General features: G+C 37.1%; 1 protein-coding gene across 1 annotated transcript in view; it reads right to left on the bottom strand.

Annotated features, from left to right (window-relative positions):
• The window catches only part of LOC127442067 (fatty acid CoA ligase Acsl3-like), a 42,951-nt gene extending 30,713 nt beyond the window's left edge, over window positions 1–12,238 (bottom strand). The window contains exon 1 of the mRNA XM_051699783.1: window positions 12,065–12,238. The gene's annotated coding sequence lies outside the window, so the exon portion shown is untranslated. The remainder of the gene's footprint in view (window positions 1–12,064) is intronic.
• Window positions 12,239–13,727: the final 1,489 nt, after the last annotated feature.

Genomic DNA, 13,727 nt, shown 5'->3' with positions numbered 1-13,727 from the left:
AGCAGTGAAAGTGAAATGGGCTCACCAGGATACGTGAATTATCACAAGAACATTATCTCTAAGGTTCCAAGCTAAAATTACCATACAAACAGCAACTTGGACTAATTTTGCATATGACATAGGCTATTTCCCAAAATTAATATTGGTTTACAGGCTGCAGGGAAAGTAATTTTGTATTTTATTTTTGGCCTTTTTGCCACTTTAATTCATAGAAAAAGTACATAGAGGAGAAGACATAATAGAAGAAATGGGATTAGGAAGTGCCGCGAGCCAGACTCAAACTTGACCACATGAGCACCACATAGCATGTGTGCTACTCACCACTACTCCGCGGCTCTAACAGGGGAATTTTGTTCTGATTTAACTGGGGACGGCTGGCAGACATTGAAGACTGTGAGCTCATCAAAACAAACAAGACAGGCTTTGTTGCTCTGGAAGGATGAAGCTCACACTGTAACAAAGTCTTCTATTTGCGAGCAGGATGTGTTCGTGAATGCAAGTGTGAGTTGAGGAGAAAGAAGTGGGGGTGGACACGCATATCCAACACATGGTATCCAAACAGAGATATTTTGCCAAATTCTGGGATCAAAATGAATTACCTGATAAAAGAGCAGCCTGTATAATAAAAAAAAAAAAAAGGACTAGGTATCAGCAACAACATAATGCAATACACATTGTGATACATGCCACCATTCAATTCATCAAGATGCGTCACAAAATCATGATTGGATCTCAGTTGAAACCGCACAAAACAAAGAGATATTGAGCATGTTCTCAAGAGAAACCATGCATATGAATATGCATTCTTGCCAAAATCATTATGTCAATTGAGTAGTATGTCCTCAGTATTTATAAAACAGTAGGCGAGAAATATCCGGATGACCTACTACATCCGGCAGGGTTCTGAAGTGCGTATCTATCCACGGGATATTTTACCATCCAATAATCTTACTGGAGCTAAGACGATGACATAAAACACTGAATTTAAAAAACAAAACAAAAACAACAAAAAAAACGGTGGAGAACAGCAAGTCAGGCAGCTCTTTTCAATGGTAAGTGCTATCTATACCAAGAATTTTTCAAGAAATTTTTTTTCGTGGTTGTTGTTGTTACTACATTATATATTCAGGTTTTCAGGCAATGCCCACGTTCCTGTATGAAGTATGTCCAAGAATGTATTCATACTAACCTGCATACCTAAAAAACATTTGTTTTTAATGGCCGAGAAGTATGTTCTTCATCAAATGCAGTACATACTCTGACAGTACACAAATTCAGACACAGCTAAATCAAGAGTAAATCTGCAGGATCAGTTTCAGTCTCTATTGAACTGTAGGAAATTGTATGAATGCATTCATAAAATAAATTATTAATACAAGGATCCCAAGTATCATGAGAAAATGAATTGCAATATCATAGAAATGATGTTTGAAATGGAGCAGGATCTTAAGTGCAAAATACACTACAAAGCTCCACTAGGAGGATTCATGTTGTTCAGTCGGGTATAAATAAAGCTCTTGCACAATGACAGAAAACAAGAGGAAAAAAATTGCAAGGAAATAGCCTCTCTCCCATTCTCTCTCTTGGAAAAACACAAGCCACAAATTTCTCTCCATCCTCGTCTTATTTCCATACTTTGAAGGAAGGTCAACAAACCAGAATGTTCTCAAATATTAGCTGTCCAGCAGAAATACGTTCTCTGCTCAGTGCACCTTGGAGCTTCAATCACAAGTACCATTAGAAGAGACATGGTCAGGAGTAGTGGTCGACCAATAAGGGGTTTTCAATGACCAATGCCAATATCGATATTATACTTACATTTATGTATTTGGCAGATGCGTCTATCCAAAGAGACTTATAATGCATTCAAGGTATACATTTGCTATTTTTTATGGGAATCAAACCCATGTCCTTGGCTTTACTGGAAACATAGTTTGTGCTACAATTATAATATTTAGAAAGCAAGCTGGCCAAAGGCAGATATAATGAAACAAAACAAAAACAAACATAAAATGCCAAACCCTTAGACTTAAATTGCAATTCACATATTGTAACATGAACTATTGAAGAACTTTTCAAAAGTGCTTCTTACAAAAAACTAATTGTGAATGGATTGCAAACACAATGTCACTCTGATAAACATCTTATGGTGAAGTCATTGCCCTCAAGCACTCTGTCAGGGTTAAGTATGGTGAAGCAATTGCAGACAGCATTCAATGGCTTTGTTGAAATCAACATGATCACACAGGAAGTCGGCATGTTGTTTCCGAGAGTTAAGGTACCCTAGGATCGGCCACATTATGTAGACTCACCGACAGGTGCCATCTCCTATGAGACATTTTTACATTGGCTCCACTGTTTTTAACTTCCCCTGTGGCGTGACCAGAAACGCGTTGCGTCAGCAGCATTGGAGACCCCGGTTCAGATCCAGCATTGAAACCTAGAAGTAATCGTGTTTGCATAACCAGTGATGAGTGCAATTTGGAGGTTGTAGTGTTGCTCCAATACCAAAATTCTGGCTTCAGTGCAATACCAGCACTGGTACCTCGGTATCGATACTAAAATCAACAAATAAAAAGCCTCCGATTTTTTATGAAATTACACAGAAAATGACTGCATAAAAAAACTGCATAAAGTCTCACAGATACAAATTATTCTTTTCCGTTAAAATTTTCTGGATTCCATGTTAAATGTTTAAATGAAATGTTATGATCAAATGGTGTTTAATCAAATTGATACATACAGCTTTAATCAAATAAAAATATAATTTTTTTTTTTTTTTTACAAAAAATTGCAAGGCTGCTATGGCTGAATCACAACATGCTGATAATACACTTGCGTTTGTGATATTGCTTACAGATAATAATAATAATTATTATTATTATTATTACACAACCATTTAATATTATATATTTGTCATTATGAGTATTATTGCTACTTTTTGAATATTACATTCTTATACAAAAGATATATTTTTCAGTCTTCAATTTTGCGCATCCAGTTGAATAGAGCTTCTATTTTAGCAGGGCTTTTATTTTGACAGATCTTTTGAGTTTTTCCTGTTTTCGGCGGGTTAGTTGTATCAAGTTTCCCCATTAATGCTGGGATACTCCCGTTGTGACTCTCAAGCTGAAATCTCCCAGCTGCACCAGAGTTAATTTAAGTGTTAACAGCTGTTTATACTCTAAACTCACTGCGTGTGTGAGTGAAGCAGATGACAGAGCAGAGCGGCAACTCTTGTACTTTCTGTAGCGTGCAGTGCATGTGGCTGTATATTATTTAATTAAATTACATCCTTCTGCTGTTTAATGATCACACTTGGCCATATCCAGAGGTTTTTTTTATTTTATTTTCAAATGGTCATTGATTTCATCTCAAAACTGTCACATCTCGTATCATTTTGCTTATGACAGCATAATGTAATATGGTACCGAAATTAGCAACAAGATGGTATTGTACCGTTAACATTTTTTTGGTATCGCGATACTTCTTTAGTACCAGTAAACCGCGCAACCCTAGGAGGTTGACTTTTTCCCTCTAAGGTTTAGGTTTGGGGGTACAGTTCATAAAAAATGCATTCTTCTTCACTGTATTACAGCCTGTACAATTGAAAAAAAAATATATATAAATATTCGCTTCACAACTCGCTTCTGGTGCCCCTCTGTGGACATTTTATCCGTAAAATGGAGCACGTGCCCATATGCCCAACAACACTAACTACTTTGGCTACAGGGGGCAGTGTTTCAAATTTTGGTAAGCACACACCGATTTTAGCTAAAGAAAAGTCAATCTAATGTTTCCAATTTCACTCTGAGATCATTCTCTTGAAATCCCAGCTCCTGTCTGACAGGAGACTGGAAGCACATGGATGTGAAAGCTTCTCCTTAAAGAGGAATGTCACAGATGAGGGCAAGGAAGAGGCCCACACAAATTTTTTTGCACATTTTCAAAACAAGTTCAATATACTATGCAGAGTTCACAACCTTAAAGATCCCTCCTGAGTCCACCCAGACCATTTATGAAAGCTGCAAAAACTAGTTGTTCAGAAATCAGTGATGTAATAACCATGAACTCATTAACGTATGAAACCTAACACCTAAGCCAATTATAACAAAAGTAATTTACAAACAGATGTCTTTAAGGTAGAGTATCAAAAACAGCCAGTTTATAAAGGCCAGAGAAACAGAGTGAAAAATCATCATGGGAATTGGTCCAAACCTTGACCTACATTATAAATGGACTTCAGGGATGTAGGGCCCTATGATTTCTTGATTTCGAAAATCCAGTCATAAGAATGGAATTGACTATAAAACACAGAATATCACAGAATGCGACATATTTGGGATAAAAAGGAACATCTGAATGCACAATTAATCAAATTAAAATTGTGATATGTCCTAGTGTGATTTTTACAGAAAGCACCACATCATGAACATCACTCTTTCTTTGTGTGTAGCAGATGAGCGCTCATTCTCTTTGAATTGTGCAGCACATACAAGTCATACATTGAATTTATTTTAATTAAAACTCACAGCCTTTTGCGGTTTCATGCCATAAAAAAACTTTTTTTTTTTTTTTTTTTTTTAAAACAATGGGCCATGTTGCGAACTGCTTATGCAACATGACCACACACAGTAAGTTAGCATGTTGTTTCCAAATGTTCCAGTCTCTTAACAGAAATCGGCCACATTATGCCAGTGTTACTGACAAGCTCCATCTCCAATCAGACATTTTTGCATTGGTTCAAATTGAAACTAGGAAGTAATCTTGTTCGCATAATCAGTGATAAGCACAATACGGAGGTTCCATTTTGCCTCTCACATTACATTTTTACTCCACTGACAGTTTAGGGTTAGGGGGTTTGGGGGTAGAGCTATCGGTCGGCTGATATTAGCCTTTCACAGATATATCGGTATCGGCGTATATGTTTACCGATATGCGCAAATATGTAACTTTTTTTCAGAACATATAATGCAGAAAACAATGCTTAGGGGTGATTTAGTAAAATAATTAAAATCGAATCTATTTAAAATAACCAGATGTTCAGAAATTATAGTATAAAATAAGACAACTGCAATATGCAAAGTATTAATTTTTATCTAAACCAAGTCTATCTAGAAAGAAATCTAGAAATCAATATCTAGCAGTTATCAAGTTTACATATAAAGAACAAATTGTACATTAAACAATTTGTATGTATAATCATAAACCCCTGCAAGGTCCAGACATTAAAAGATTTTCAGTCCAGACAAGTTTTCCCAGTTAAGAACAGAAATGAACTTGCGTTACTGATGAGAAAAAATGGACTTGGAAAAAGGAAAAAAACCAAACGCTGTGAAACCTTCTTGACGTTGACCTCTGAGACAGATCGGTATGGTATCAATTCAGGCTGCACGATTTATTTAATAAGACTGAAATCACAATATGGCCATGCACGATTACTAAACAGAAAATCTGACAGTCTGCATTCACCACTTCAGTCAGTGTTGTGTGAGTGCACGGTGCCCTCTAATGTGCAGCGTGGCACTATGAAAAGTTAAATGATTATTATTTCAATTCAACTCGCAAAGTTTGTCAAAATGATCGCTTCCCAAATGTTGGCTATAGATGCAGTACACTTGAAACATGTCACAGATCAAAGCAATAATTAGCGATATCTGAATCATCATGGCAAAACGAGCAGCGTTGGATGTTTAATTCTCCCATTTATTAAAAAAAAAAAAGAAAGGGAAACCATTTTTTCATCAACATGCGCAAAACGCCAAGGCCAATTATGGTCTGGGTTAAGCCAGGGTATACATGCATGATGGACGAATTCGAGCTACAGTCACACAGTACAATCACACTGGAAATATTACCAGCTTTTATATCAGTCTCCATGTTAACCTATGTTACGTTCATTTGGAGCATTGGGGTTGGAGCATTTTTCTCTTCAGCCTTTGGTAGATTGACAACGTATCTATAGCGTTTGTTAATATTTTATGCAAAATGGATTTATAACAAATAAAAATCGTGTGTCAAAGCGTAAATTGAAAATAATCAATAAAATCGCCCATTCCTAATTCACTGTTATAATCATAACAATAATAATAATAATATATACACTCACCGGCCACTTTATTAGGTACAACTGTACATCTACTTATTCATGCGATTATCTAATCAACCAATCATTTGGCAGCAGTGTAATGTGTAAAATCATTCAGATATGGGTCAGGAGCTTCAGTTAATGGTCACATCAACCATCAGAATGGGGAAAAAATGTGATCACAGTGATTTCGACCGTGGCAATGATTGTTGGTGCCAGATGGGCTGGTTTGAGTATTTCTGTAACTGCTGGTCTCCTGGGATTTTCACGTGCAACATTCTCTACAGTGTATAGAGAATAGCACAACAGTGCTATGCAGAAAAGCACTGAGGCGGATGGGCTACAACAGCAGAAGACCACATTGGGATCCACTTCTGTCAGCCAAGAACAGAAAACTGAGGCTGCAGTGGGCCTACCATTTGTGTACCTCAGCAGAAATCCAGATTTGTCAGACAAGGCAATGTTTTTCGTCAACTGTTCAGTTTTGGTGAGCCAGTGCCCACTGTCTCAGTTTCCTGTTCTAAGCTGACAGTAGTGGTACCCAGAGGGGTCTTCTGCTGCTGTAGCCCATCTGCCTCAATGCTTTTCTGCATAGCACTGTTGTAGCATGTTAATTTGGGTTACTGTCACCTTCCTGTCAGCTTGGACCAGTCTGGCCATTCTCCTCTGACTTCTGTCATTATCAAGCCGTTTTCGCCACAGAACTGCCGCTCGCTGGATGTTTTTTGTTTTTTGCACCATTCTCTTTACACTCTAAAAATCCCAGGAGATCAGCAATTACAGTAATACTCAAACCAGCCCATCTGGCACCAACAATCATGCCACGGTCTAAATCACTGTGATCAAATTTTTTTCCCCATTCTGATGGTTGATGTGAACGTTAACTGAAGCTCCTGACCCATATCTGATGATTTTATACATTACACTGGTGCCACACAATTGGCTGATTAGATAATCACATGAATATGCAGATGTACAGGTGTACCTAATAAAGTAAAATAAAATTTTTAAAGCAATATCTGTTACTGTGAATATCTGTGATGACCTGTTGTGCAACACTTTACTTTTTTTTTTTTTTTTTTTTATAAAAGTCACTCCAATGTTGTGTTTTGGATTGTGCTGTGATGATCTGTATAAAAGCGCTATATTTGCTAAAAAATAATGCAATGTTGTGTTGACGCATTCATTTTTCTATTTTTATTTTATTTTTAATTTGAAGTTTTAATAAACTCATTTGATTAGACACCATTTTATTTGGCCCTAGGGATGAGAATATACTACTTAAATATCTTCTAAATTAATAAAGTATTCACAAATGTGCTACCTTTCCTCCATAGCTAAAAAATAACCCTATAATACTTATCTTTCTCTCCCCAGTAGTTCCAGTCTTTTATTCACTATTTCTTTTTTAAACTAAGGTAATAATAGCATAAAATAAGATGACCTAGTACTTCTGAGGTGCAGTAGTTTACTAGATGAGTAAGTGCACTGAGGTGCAGTGAAGATCTTCATCCAAACTCATGTATCAAATATCATCTCCCTTTAGCAACCTGATCCAAACTCACCTGCACTGCGACAACATGCACGCACAAACTTACACACATACAGACAGAAAGGGAGAGAGAGAGCTACTGATATGGCTTTTGTCTATCCTCTTTATTTTTATTTTAACTACATTCAATCTAGTAAGGATATAGTCATTCAGCAGACACTTCCAAAGTGACCAGCAGTACACTTATAACTGTAATGCCTTAGAGTAAAATGTGTCTTGCTCAGGGGCACAATTCTCATAGCTCAAGAAGCTTATGACGCTCATGATTCCAACCTACAACCTTTCATATAGGAGCCCAGATCTTTCATCTTTATGCCACATCATCCCACCACATTTCCAATACCTGATTTATTTAATATTAATGCTGTGCTAACGCAAGCATGACTTTTAATAATGTTCAAATTTAAGGCCAAAGTATACATCGGTTTTCCATGTGCAGGTATGTGACACAAATTCCGTCATCAGTACAGTACACGCGGCCTGTGTGTAGACTAGGCTGTGTCCGAAATCGTTCACTCATTCACTATTTCCTATATAGTGAATGGCAATGAGTGCTCTATATCAGTAATAAGTGAACGAAATGAGTGAGTGAATTGGAGAGAGTGAAGCTGTCGCAGAAACGACTTCATCGCATATGTACTTTTATATTAAATGTGTTGCTTTGCAGAATAATAATAATAATAATAATACTTGTTATTCTTCAGTATGATAGTATATTAATATAATAAATCTTAATTCTATTTGTCATTTTTATATATGTTCATAATGATTTAATAAAAACTACATAAGTTTAATAACATAAATAATGCGTACATTATTGTATTTGTTTATTATGTTTTAGTATCTTTAAACACCGATTCAACCTTGGTAGCATTTCTGGGCGCAAAGACGAGAAAACCATGGGAACATAGCACCCTCATTTGACCATAAAACAGCACTAAAGTTTTCATAACCTATATGTGATAACCGAATACTTGAATCATCCACTAAATTATCATTGCCACCGTGTGCAGTCTCCTGATTCGCAATAATATCTCCTTTTTAATTAATATTAAGATTAATATTCTTTAGTGAAGAATTCTTTAGCTTTATGGCAAAATAAAACTCATCATAACATCATCTATATAAATAAATTATATTTAAAAATGTATCTGTATGATTTTGGCTCACTATGTTACTTTAATCAGGTAATATTTTTCGAAAAGTAAAACAACAGTCAGCATGAAACAAAACACTGCAGGAATGAAGGAAGCTGTTACTGGCTCTCTCGCTCACGCTCTCCCTCTTCTGGCTCGTCAGTCCTCCCCGCGGTGGATTATAGGCAATAAACCGTCGTCAAGTGTAGATCCGATGAACAGTCAAAATCAGAGTGCATTGTGGGTAAGAATGAGTGAACGAATGTAAGGAACAAGTAGTTCACTCAGAATTCGGACACTACTACAAAATGTCCGACACCCGAAGTAGTGCACTATACAGTGGATAGGGGGCGATTTCAGACACAGCACAAGTTTTTCTAGACACATGGACAGTCCACATCTTTGCGTGTCGTCGACGCATGCACCTGCCATTGATTGCGCTAAAACAGTATTACAAAGCAGTCACACTGCTCATGCGTCGGAACACATTCGTGTGGGTTTGTGGTTTTAGGCTGAGCGCTCAACAATGCACAAGACAAAATGGCGAGTATTCAAAGTATACTAAAACAAAGTATACCCTAGCCTTAAAGGGCAGTGATGAACCTGTCTGCTGGTTCAGAAAGTAGTTGTAGTATCATGGGGTGGGTGGCAGAAGAGGAACCAGTAATGGATGAAGGGTTGAGTAACCTCTAATATCAGAGAATCAAATTGAAACCAATCCAGTTTGGAGAGAGATCTGTTCCTTTTTCCACAAACTCCCCCACACAAATCACAGCCTTTTTTCTGTGGCTCACCATGTGTGATGAGTGCTTGCCGAACTGAAAGAACAGGAGTATCTGTCAGTTGTAGCCGGTCTTTCAGACACACCCACCTGGATTACTAATGACTACTTTTTTTCTGTTAAGGGAATTGTAAACTCCTCTGAGTAGCATGCTAGCAGCTAGCTGTTTACAAATGGAGTCTGTGGACTCCTCTCCTTTCTCAATGCTTTGTGCATCATAGGGTTTTTGACCAATCACAGGCTGCAGCACCTCCCACAGTCTCCCTATACGCCCCTAAAATACCTACTCCAGAGTAGGAGATCAAAATCCCCCCAAAACGGCTCAGAGAAACTATAGTTCCTTAGGTGCGAAAGTGACTAAAAGTACTAGTCCAGGGGGAAAGTACCTAAAACAGGCTTTAGTACTGCCAGAGGGAAAGGGCCTACAGTTGCGTTTACCGAACTATGATGACTTCTGCTTTGTGAAAGCAGAAGTGTGAAAAGGGTCCATAGTGGAAACATGGCTAATGATTACTGCATACTCTACAAAGCAGAAAAAACTATTAAACCAGTATTTGTGACAAGTTGCAGTTAGTTTCAGCTTTCACATTCTATTATTGCATGTTCCCTCCCTGTAAATGTTATGTTTTTTGAAATATTGTCATTGAATACTTTGAACGCTCTGTAAAAGATGTGGCATCTCGTTTAGGACCATTTATAGTGTTAAAGGGATATATTACCCAAAAATAAAAAATATGTCAATTCAAACCCCCTCATGTCTTACTTTTGGTGCTCTTTTTGCAGTTTGACAGCCACTGGTCATTTATTTACCATTGTATGGAAAAGAGCAGCTTGGACGTCACGCAAAATATTTCATTTTGTGTTCCATGGAAAAAATAAAGCCAAACACGGGTTATAGATAAACATGCAAAATGAGTAAATTACTACTACATTTCAACAGAACTTTCATTTTTGGGTGAACTATCCAAAGACTGTATCTACATACAGAAAATTGAGAGTTACTAACATTAGTTTTATCACATAAGTGTGAATATGTTAATTCCCCTGATGTTTAGACTTATCAAGACCTCAAGATTTTTTTTAAGTGTGCAATCTGTTAGATCCATAGACACCTGGACAGTATACGTTTGTACAGCTTTTAAAATGGTCGCACTGCTCTCATGCTTTGACCAAAAGCAATCTCTGGCATAAAAGACTACTTACATATTCAAGTTCTGTAGTTTTATAAACTAATATTATGTAGTTGCATGATGGCCATTCAAACACTTCCATGACAATTGCATTGGCAGACATACTAATACTTACTGGTAACCTCCAACCCATAGTAGTCATAATCTGCAGGGATTATCTAAAAACAAAGTCAACCTACTATTTTACCAATCACTCAAAACAAACTGCAGTCCCATGCCACCAGAGTACAGCTCGGTGACCTAATACTTGCAACACATCTTCCGATGATGAAATACACTGCTCTGACATCTGCCTTTCCATCAAACAGAAGAAAATCTGAGATGAGAAATGCGATAGATCATGTGTACGAGATTAGTGTGAGATTGTGTTTTGTTTGTGTGTGAGAGAGAGAGAGAGATTAGTGTGTCATGGTGACATGAGAGCACTAATGTGTTTAGTGTGCATGTGTGCATGCACGTGTCAGTGTTTATGTGCATGGTCATGGCTACAGAAGTTTTGTGTGTTATGATGAGCATGGAAATGTGCTTAAATTTGCATGCATTAACAATTCAGTGCCATTTAAAACTCCAAGAATCCAAAAAGAAATTGAAAATCTGCCATTCAAATTTCTAAATAATAATAATAATTTAAACCTGAAAAATATTCTTAAGAAATCCTTAAGATTCTGCAGTCTCTCAATGTCATAAATCAAATAAGCAAATGTGTGACATTGATCATATTAAAGCTTCCATTGAAGCACACAGGATGCTCATTGGAACATTCTCAAAACGTGCTGGATAACATGAATCATCAGGTTTTGCACAAACTTGTGGAGACCATGCCAGTTCAAGTGCATGCTGTCATTAAAGTGAAAGAGGGACATAACACATACTAATAATGTTAATTTTTTCATTCATTTTTTTCAATAAAACTGTTATGCTGGTCATTTCTTAATATTATTTGTGATGGAAAATCAAATGAAATGGAAAATAAAGGGGATTCAGACTTTTGAATGGCACTGTAGGTGTTTAAATATGAGAATGTAAGTATGCCTGCATGCGTGTATGCATGTGTGCATGTGTTACTTCATATTGTGAGCAGAAGAGGCCTGAGAGATATTCAGGTTCAACACTGGAATGCGATGCATTCCATATCTTACATTCCAACAGCAGCTGAGAGCTGTCAGACCATGCAAACCATCTTCATACACGAGTAATAACCATCAAACAATCGTCTGGTGCTTTTCTACATATCTGTGTGTCTTTGATCTGTAAATCAATCCTCTCCGCGCGCATCTGCAACATACCATATAACCCATACAGACAATAAACACTCACCTGATTCCTCCCAAATAATCCCGCTGCTTCAGTCAGACTCTCAGTATCCCATTTAAATGGGAGAAAAATACAGTTATTGCAGGTAATTTTAGCTACTCAACTCGGTAAATATATAACAAGAATTGTTGTTTCTTTCTGGGTCATTGTATGTTACGGTCGCTCTTTTGCGCCGGTGTCGACGCACTCATCCCGGAAGTGATGGAAAGCGTTGTCATGGCAGGGCCACGGCTTCTCTGCACTCCGATTGGCTGACTCCGGGTGGTGCGTGTTGGAGGCTGACCTGACGTCACGCCGGGGTTACCAGCGGTCATTATTGATTTATATGAAAATTGATCAAAATATTTGTTTATATTTGAGTATCCCATTTCGTCTTTTACATTGTATTTTAGCGTCAAATGTAACTGGTGATATATAACATTAACTATTGTCATTTTTGTTTGTTTGCTCGTTTATAGCTGTGTCACAGCGCCCCGAACAGCTGGCTGCTTTGATTCACATTTTTTCCAGCAGATTCCTGTGTAGTGATTTATGGGAATGTAGCGTCGTTTTATTCCCTTACTTTAGTGCATACAGGTTCTTTAACGATGTTAAGACTTCTCACAATTTTCATGCGATTTGTATGGTATTTATTAGCGTTATAAAAGAATGGATGTCACGCAAAATTGTAAGTTTTGCGACGCTGGTTCGATACCCGGGCGGCGCACTTCATTTTACAGATATATCTTTTCACAATAATTGAATTAGACATAATTCCAGGTATGTCCAATAGATATAAATAAGTGGCTCCAATATTCTAATTTTCTTCTTATTTGGGAAATTGTGGTGAATTAGCAGCCAGACATTTTTAATGAATCAGAAAACATGTCCAACACACAATGAATGTAAAAATGTTTATGAAAATAATTAAATATCATATAGGTGTTATATTTCAAAAATTGTATTGCACACCAATACACACTAAGTAGGTTATAGTTGTAACCCAGAAGAGCATTTAGACTAGTTTACAAAATGTCACCTCCCCATCAGATGTCATTACAAAATCTGAAACATTCATAATGTGAGAAATCACAAACAAAGCTTCCCTCCAAGGCAGCTTCATGAGCCATTTTGTCCCACACTCTTATGATTTTGAAGAGACTTACCATTGATTGTGAAATTTAGTTTTGGTTAAGTCTTATTAGATGGTGCAGGACACCATTTGAAGATCTCAAATAGCAACATAGCTTCAAAATAAGGTATGTTCCCCATATGGAACAGATGTAGCCAACCATAACCTAGATTATGCATATATTATATATTAGCTGTTAATGTTTTATTTTTTTTTTTCATTTTTTTTTTTTTTTTCCTGTAAATGGCTTTGTGATGAATTAACTTTTAATGTAAAGGATCATCAATGCAGTATTGCCTTGTCTGCTTACTAGGTCCTCTAGGTGGCACAGAGCACCTTCATTTGGATTAGACTTTGATAGGAGGATACACAGGGGCGGTACCAAGATTTTTTCACAGGGGTTGTACATGGATGCCTTCATGCAAAAATGTGAAGTTGGTGCAGGAATTATTGATTGGGACCAGTAGGGGTTGCTCACTGTATAGACAAGTGGTTATTAAAAGTTTTACAGCAACTGATCTTTGTAAAAAGAAGTTGTCAAAGTACTTAGTTATC

The sequence above is a fragment of the Myxocyprinus asiaticus genome, chromosome 6 (assembly GCF_019703515.2).
Source record: "Myxocyprinus asiaticus isolate MX2 ecotype Aquarium Trade chromosome 6, UBuf_Myxa_2, whole genome shotgun sequence".
NCBI lineage: Eukaryota > Metazoa > Chordata > Actinopteri > Cypriniformes > Catostomidae > Myxocyprinus > Myxocyprinus asiaticus.
The sequence above is the reverse complement of the archived record's forward strand: the minus strand, read 5'-3'. Positions and strand labels throughout refer to the sequence as shown.